Raw genomic sequence first — 9,230 nt, forward strand, 5'->3', positions numbered from 1 at the left:
TTTTTCTGCATCTACTGAGAGGATCATATGGTTCTTGTTCTTTTTTTTATTAATGTATTGTATCACATTGATTGATTTACAGATGTTGAACCAAACTTGCAGGCCAGGGATAAATCCCACTTGGTCATGGTGAATAATCCTTTTCATGTACTGTTGGATCCTATTGGCTACTATTTTGGTGAGAATTTTTGCATCCATGTTCATCAAGGATATTCGTCCGTAGTTCTCCTTTTTGATGGGGTCTTTGTCTGGCTTTGGGATCAAGGTAATGGTGGCCTCATAAAACGAGTTTGGAACTTTTCCTTCCGTCTCTACTTTTCAGAACATTTTCAGAAGAATAGGTATTAATTCTTCTTTAAATGTTTGATAGAATTCCCCTGGAAAGCCATCTGGCCGTGGGCTTTAGTTTGTTGGGAGATTTTTGAAGACTGCTTCAATTTCCTTAGTGGCTATAGGTCTGTTCAGGTTTTCTCTTTCTTCCTGGTTCAGTTTTCGTAGTTGATATATCTCTAGGAATGCATCCATTTCTTCCAGGTTATCTAATTGTCTGGCATAGAGTTGCTCATAATATGTTCTTATAATTGTTTGTATTTCTTTGGTGTTGGTTGTGATCTCTCCTCTTTCATTCATGATTTTGTTGATTTGGGTCATTTCTTTCTTCTTTTTAATAAGCCTGGCCAGGTGTTTATCAATCTTGTTAATTCTTTCAAAGAACCAGCTCCTAGTTTCGTTGATCTGTTCTACTGTTCTTTTGGTTTCTAGTTCATTGATGTCTGCTCTGATCTTTATTATTTCCCTTCTCCTGCTGGGTTTAGGCTTTATTTGCTATTCTTTCTTCAGCTCCTTTAGGTGTAGGGTTAGATTGTGTATTTGAGACCTTTCTTGTTTCGTCAGAAAGGCTTGTATTGCTATATATTTTCTCTTAGGACTGCCTTTGCTGCATCCCAAAGATTTTGAAGAGTTGTGTTTTCATTTTCATTGGTTTCCATGAATTTTTTTAATTCTTCTTTAATTTCCTGGTAGACCCATTCATTCTTTAGTAGGATGCTCTTTAGCCCGCATGTATTTGAGTTCTCTCCGACTTTCCTCGTGTGATTGAGTTCTAGTTTCAAAGCACTGTGGTCTGAAAATATGCAGGGAATGATCCCAAACTTTTGTTACTGGGTGAGACCTGATTCGTGACCTAGGATGTGATCTATTCTGGAGAATGTTCCATGGACACTAGAGAAGAATGTGTATTCTGTTGCTTTGAAATGGAATGTTCTGAATATATCTGTGAAGTCTCTTTGGTCCAATGTGTCATTTAAAGGCTTTATTTCCTTGTTGATCTTCTGCTTAGGTGATCTGTCCATTTCAGTTAGGGGGGTGTTAAAGTCCCCCACTATTATTGTATTGTTGTCGATGTGTTTCTTTGCTTTTGTTATTAATTGGCTTATATAATTGGCTGCTCCCATGTTAGGGGCATAGATATTTACAATTGTTAGATCTTCTTCTTGGATAGACCCTTTAAGTAGGATATAGTGTCCTTCCTCATCTCTTATTACAATCTTTGGTTTAAAATCTAATTTGTCTAATATAACGATTGCCACCCCAGCTCTCTTTCGGTGTCCATTAGCATGGTAAATTGTTTTCCACCCCCTCACTTTCAGTCTGGGGGTGTCTTTAGGTCTAAAATGAGTCTCTTGCAGACAGCATATTGACAGGTTTTGTTTTTTTATCCAATCTGATAGCCTGTGTCTTTTGATTGGGGCATTTAGACCATTTACATTTAGGGTAACTATTGAAAGATATGAATTTAGTGCCATTGTATTGCCTGTAAGGTGACTGTTACTGTATATTGTCTGTGTTCCTTTCTGGTTTATGTTACTTTTAGGCTCTCTCTTTGCTTAGAGGACCCCTTTCAATATTTCTTGTAGGGCTGGTTTTGTGTTTGCAAATTCCTTTAGTTTTTGTTTGTCCTGAAATATTTTTATCCTCCTGCTATTTTCAATGACAGCCCAGTTGGGTATAGTATTCTTGGCTGCATATTTTTCTCGTTTAGTGCTCTGAAGATATCATGCCAGTCCTTTCTGGCCTGCCAGGTCTCTGTGGATAGGTCTGTTGCCAATCTCAATGTTTCTACCATTGTAGGTTACGGATCTCTTACCCCAAGCTATTTCAGGATTTTCTCTTTGTCTCTGAGACTCGTAAGTTTTACTATTAGATGTCAGGGTGTTGACCTATTTTTATTGATTTTGAGAGGGGTTCTCTGTGCCTCCTGGATTTTGATGCCTGTTTCCTTCCCCAAATTAGGGAAGTTCTCTGCTATAATTTGCTCCAGTATACCTTCAGCCCCTCTCTCTCTCTTCTTCTTCTGGGATTCCAGTTTTTCTAATATTGTTTCGCCTTATGGAATTACTTATCTCTCAGATTCTGCCCTTGTGATCCAGTAGTTATTTATCTCTCTTTTTCTCAGCTTCTTTATTTGTCATCATTTGGTCTTTTGTATCATTAATTCTCTCTTCTGCCTCATTTATCCTAGCAGTTAGAGCCTCCATTTTTTATTGCACCTCATTAATAGCCTTTTTGAGTTCAACTTGGTTAGATTTTAGTTCTTTTATTTCTCCAGATAGGTTTTCTCTGATATCTTCCATGCATTTTTCAAGCCCAGCTGGTATCTTTAAAATCATCATTCTGAATTCTAGTTCCGACATCTTACTAATGTTCATATTGGGGTCCCTGGCAGTCAGTACTGCCTCTTGTTCTTTTTTTGAGGTGATTTTTTTCCACCTTGTCATTTTTTTTCCAGAGGACAATAGATGAATGAGAGAACAAAATGCTAACAGGGTAACAATGTCCCTAGAAAAATATACACTAAACAAATCAGAAGAGACCCGAAACTGGGGGAAAAGAAAGGGAAAGAAAGAAAAAAGAAAAAAAGAAAAAGATTAAAACAAACAAACAAACAGAATATGATCAAATGTGATCAGGCTGGTGCATAGGTCAGTGCCACACACTAGATATTGGGCATACTTTGGTCTGTTAGAAGAATGTGCCTCCCAAAATTTTAAAGAAGTAAAACTTATATATGTACAAAGTAAGGGTTAATATGATGCAGGATGGAATATGACTGTAAAGATGAAAATTATAAAAGATTTTATAGAAGGAATTGATAGGATAAGAAGTTGGTTGAAAAATGAAAGAAGAGGATTTAAAAAAAAAGGGAGAGAATATGATCAGGCAGGAGACTAGAGCAGAGACATACACTAGAGATTTAGGGTATATTTTGGTCTGTTAGAAGAAACTGTATCCCAAAATTTTAAAGAGAGAACAATATACTATATACCAAAAATAAGGTTAACTACTATGAAGGGATAGAGTATAACTCTAAGAATGAAAAATAAAAAAGATTTTTTAAAAAAGGGATTGATAAGATGTTGGTTGAAAAAGGGAAAAAGAAAAATTCAAAAAAAAAGAAAGTTTAAAAAAAATTAACTTTGAAAGACTAAAGAATCATGGGAAAAAAGCCAGGAATTCTATGTGCAGTATTCCCCTAGCGCTGGAGTTCTCCCGTTCTCATTGATCGGTAAACTTGGTCTTGGCTGGCTGTTCTTGCTGATCTTCTGGGGGAGGGGCTTGTTGCCATGGTTCCCAAATGTCTTTGCTGGAGGCGGAATTGTCCCACCCTTGTTGGTCCGGGCTAAGCAATCTGCTCCGGTTTGCTCTCAGGAGATTTTGTTCCCTGCAAGCTTTCTGTACAGCTTTGGACGATGAGAGTGAAAATGGCAGCCTCCCAATCTCTGTCCTGGAGGAGCCTAGAACTCGGGGCCTGCTCTTCAGTGCGCCCCCAGAGAAAAGCAGTCAATCACTCCCATCTCCCCGGTCTCCGGCTGCACTCTGTGCTCACCCAACCTGTGACTGAGCATTTATATCTCTGGCACACGACCCCATGTGGAGTCTCCAAACCCAGCAGATCCCTATGGTACGCTCCTGCGCCATTCCTCCTCGGGGAGGAAGGGGCGTCTCCCTGGATCTGCTGTTTGTTGGGTCCCTGCTGGAGGAGCAGTGGCCCTACTGTGCTGCGGATCACGGTTCTTGGCCTCCCCGAGCTGAGAGCCCGCTCCTCGGCTCTGTCTTTGCAGCCGGCTTCCCCACTCCGATACCTGGGAGCTCTGCTGCACTCAGGCACCCCCGGTCTTCCTATGACCCCGAGGGTCCTGAGACCACACTGTCCCAGCAAGGGTTCCACCCCCGCTTAGCCACTGGAGCGATGTCCCTCAGTGTAGCAGACTTCTAAAAGTTCTGATTTTGTGCTCTGCTTCTCTATCACTTGCCAGTAGCGGCTGACAGAGGCCCCCTCCCGAATATCACCTCGGATTCACTTCTCCACACGTCCTACCTTCCAGAAAGTGGTCGCTTTTCTGTTCAGAGTTGCTGCTATTCTTTTCTTCGCTCCCCTGTTGAGTTCGTAGGTGTTGAGAATGGTTTGATCCCTATCTAGCTGAATTCCTAGGATCAGACCAAATTTAGGTCTCCTACTCCTCCGCCATCTTGCTCCTCCCCCCACCTTTTATGTATTTTTAAAATATATGAAAAAATGCTCCACATCACTTGCCATCAGGGAAGTGCAAATCAAAACCACAATGAGATACCACCTTACAACAGTTTGAATGGCCAAAATTAACAAGACAGAGAACAACAAATGTTGGTGAGGTTGTGGAGAAAGGGGAACCCTCCTACACTGTTGGTGGGAATGCAAGTTGTTGCAGCCACTCTGTAAAACAGTATGGAGGTTCCTCAAGAAGTTAAAAACAGAGCTACCCTGTGACCCAGCAATTGCACTACTGGGTATTTACCCCAAAGATATAGATGTAGTGAAAAGAAGGGGCACATGCACCCCAATGTTCATAGCAGCAATTGACTAATTGAACTTAATAAAAAAATGTAAAGAAAAACATGAAAATATTGTCTCAGAACCATTTATTTAATAGTTATTTCTCTACAGATGTCCATTGTGATACATCATAGTTCTCTCAGTCTTTGGTCATTTCTATTGGTTTTTGAGCCCAGTGACACCTTCCCTGTGAGGACATCGCTGGTCTCCCTCTCTAAAATTGAATCTCACTTGCACCTTCAACAAAAACACATGTACTTTGTATCCACATGCCTTGCTCAGTATCTCTCCAGAGCACCTACCACTAGCTAATATATGTTTATTGCTTTCCCCTCACATACACCTAAACTCCACAGGGACAGAGTTTTGTTTGTTCTATTATTGCTATATCACCAAACCTTAAAACAAAATCAGAATTCAGTAGGTGTTGAAAAAAACGTAAGACTGCATTGAGTTGATAGTCCATATGCCTGTTGCTACTCTGATACAAACTGTCTCTGTTACTATTTATAATCAATTGATATTTTATATTGCAGTCCCTTTACCTAGTCTTCATTAAGAGTATGTTAGAATTGAGTGATCTTCCAGATACTTTTGAGAATTAGCTTTCCAAACTTAAAAACAAAACAAAACAAAAAACCTGTTTGGTGGGTTGGTGTTTAAAAAATATACCAACTTGGAAGAAACTGAAATCTTTATATTGAACCTTCATCTCCACAAATAGTATTTGTTAGAGCTTACTTAATTGTCTTCAAAAACATTTTGTAATTTTGTACATAAAGTTCTTGCATTTTGCTATTTCCTGAGTTCATCATATAGTCAATGCTATTGTGAAAAATAATTTTTAAAATTAGAGGTTTCCATGATGGGGGAAAAATGGAATCATACCCCAACTTTAGAACAGTTATTTTCAACCCTCCTGCACATTAGAAATACCTGATTTATTAAAAACAAACAACCAACAACAAAAACAAAAAAAAGTGCCAAAAACTGGACCTTTATCCAAACCAATTAACTCAGAATCTTGGGGGGTAGGTTTAGGTATTTGTATTCTTTTAATTTTCCCCTAAATGTTTCTAATATGCAGCCAGTTTTGAAATACACTGTTTTAGAAGAGTATATCCCAGGAAAGCAACCATAAAGATACTTAAAAGGACATAGTAACAGGCAAAACTCTCAGTTGATAATTAACATATCAAAGGCCCAGACTTTAATTTTTATATATTTTTGGATTTATATACTCCACATTTCATGACTAAAAGATCAAACATTATATTTCAATATTAACTTGCCATAAGAGATCTTTAAGTATATACAAACATAATGTCATCTTAATTTTCATTTTTTTAAAGGAGAAAAAGTATTTTGAACATGTGTAAAAACCAAAGTCACTAGCTAGTGTACAATGGGAAACAAAACTAAGTGTTCCAAACAAAACAAAATCCATCAAGGGAAAAGAAAACAACTCTGCATGGGCATACCAATTTAAAAAATGTCCAAATTCTTAGAAAATCCATTAATAATGAAGGGGGGAAATCAGAGGGGGAGACGAACCATGAAAGACTATGGACTCTGAAAAACAAACTGAGGGTTCTAGAGGGGAGGGGGGGATGGGTTAGCCTGGTGATGGGTATTAAAGAGGGCACGTTCTGCATGGAGCACTGGGTGTTATATGCAAACAATAAATCATGGAACACTACAACAAAAACTAATGATGTAATGTATGGTGATTAACATAACATAATAAAAAAAAGAAAAGAAAATCCATTAATATAATCCATATAAAACCAACTTTATATTATTCAAAATATCACAATAATGGAAGATTCTCTGGATAATAGGGTCTGCATCATTTCAGCTAAAAAGAAAAACAAAAGAAGAACACGAAGAGTCATGAGAGAGAAAAGAAAGAAAAAATAGACCCATACTGGGCATAGGCATAAACAAAATATGCATATGTAAGAATTCCTTCTAGGAAGACAACTCCTTTTTCCTTAGGAAAATTTATGGAGAGTTTTTTTGAGTGTAAAATGTGATCTGTGCCCCTCTCCACAGCCACAATGAGGATAAAGAGATCTTTGAATTACTATGATTAAAGTTGAGGAATTTTTAATTTCTTGGGACAAACTGATGAATCATGGAAAGAACCCCAGGGACATAGTAGAGGGTCAGAAGGAGTCCAGGGAAGGAGGCTGACAAAATGTGATTTGCCCTGCAAGAAAATAAGGGAATGGCCACACAGTGGAAGGAAGGAGTGAGAGTTATATAAACCTACAGTGTGGAGTCCTTATCTATTTTATTACATTTTGATATTTAAAAAGAATGTGACCACCATTTTGGTTGGAAGACTTAGGGCTTTCTAGGCAAATGACCTCTGGGTTCTACACACATGACAAACCCTGCTAGGTAGTCTGGAAATGAATTTCCACTAATGTCAAAAATCTAAATCCAGGATTCTTTTTCTTTTTTTTTTTTTTTAAAGATTTATTTACTTATTTTAGAGATCAAGAAAGAGTGGAGGGAGGGGCAGAGGTGGTGGGAGAGAGAAAATCATAAGCAGAGTCTCTGCTGAGCAGGGACCTGGGCCCAGGATTCAATCTCCTGACCCTGAGGTAATGACCTGAGCTGAAATCAAGAGTCCAGTGCTTAACCAACTGCACCACCCAGGTGCCCCTAATTCCAGGATTCTTAAATCAAGGCACTTAAGAGTTGGCTTTTGTGGGGGAGAGAATACATTATTAAAATGCAGGATAACGGTCATCCAAGAGCGTAGTCTTCAAGTTAGGTTATGCATACTGTGGGTTACAGAAAACCTTTACAATATTAATATTTGAATATTAACACAATACTCAAATTTCAATTTTTCATATTTACTCCTTCTTAACAAATATAACTGCTATCTAGGTCTCTTGTTGGTTCTCTCTTCCCCTTTTTCCTTTCACAGTTTCTCTTCTCTTAGTCTACAAAAGAAAAGCATCCCCCCCAACACACACCGCCTGTCAAAACCTTTCCATACTGCATGGCAGTGGAGCGAAAAAAACTTCTAAGGAACAAAGTGACAAGTCCAATTATTAGTGTTGAGAGGCTTTAATCAAGACATCAAAACCCCGTGGCCAGCTTTGTGTCTCTCCACATCTCTTACATATTAATGTTCAGGACAATGGGTGGTATTCAAAACAGGATATGTTGGTCTGTGTTGAGATATTCTGAATTCAAGAGAATTCAGGTGGGATTTATGACAATTTTGCCTTAAGTACTTTCCATTTCCTTTCCAATGACTGTGGTCAAAGAATTCATTCCTCTTGAAGGGGAATTTGAGATTTTTGGCAAAAAAGAGAAATTATATCTGTATCTATATAATGTTTGAATTCATCCGTCTTCTAAAAATATAATTTACAAAATTTCTGGACTCTATAAACAAGACTACTATAAACAGTTTTGTAAAACTATTTATTTACAGTAAAATGTAAATAAAACTAAAAATATCATGTAGTCAACATTCCCTTGGAAGCCTCATCCAAAGTAGCTTTGTTCAATGTGAAAGTTAGAAATTACATATGATAGGAAAGACTTTAATATCTGTTGCAGTACTTATAGTTTATAAATATTAGATGCCAAGCCTATTGTTACAATTAAATTGTTTTTTCCTATTCAAACAGCACTATACTTTGTAGAGATCAGATAATAGCAGGGAACATTGTTTAATACATAATGACAAAAATTGCTGTAAATAAAAGATATATACTTTGGGTACTGAGAATCAAGCGGTATTTCCAGTCATTATCAGTTAACAATGTAGAGAGAAGAAAATGTAGAGGGAAGAAAATCAGAATTAATAATTATGGTGTGGTATGCAACCCTTGCCAAATAATATCCTACTAAGGAGATTTTCAGAACATTAAACAGTGTTATTTGAGTTGATGCTGGCTAGATGGGCAATGAACAGGTCAAGAATGGTTTATTGCTCATTCTTGCACTTTAATCCTTACTTTATTTTGGAAATGTTATTTTTTTTAAACAGTCTCTTGATGTGTCATCTGGGAACTTTAGTAAGTATTGTTAAAAACAGTAATTTCAAATATAATCTTAAAATAACAAATAGAGTAAGGTAATGCGAGAATCTAAGTAGCTCTGAAAAAGCCCAGTGTTAACAATGGTGTCAGGTAGGCACTCAAAGGAGCTAGTGAAGGAAAGCAGAATTAGTCAATCCAAAAACTGCGGAATGCAGTTAGAAGCTTTAGTAAGACATGAGTTTTATGTTTAAGGGGAGGAAAGTAGGTGTTGGAAATATAAATTTATTGATTTTTTGATATTCTAAATCAAAAAAGAATGTGTTCAATTCCCATGTCCAATCAGA

This window comes from Zalophus californianus, chromosome 12 (genome assembly GCF_009762305.2).
Source record: "Zalophus californianus isolate mZalCal1 chromosome 12, mZalCal1.pri.v2, whole genome shotgun sequence".
Taxonomy (NCBI): domain Eukaryota; kingdom Metazoa; phylum Chordata; class Mammalia; order Carnivora; family Otariidae; genus Zalophus; species Zalophus californianus.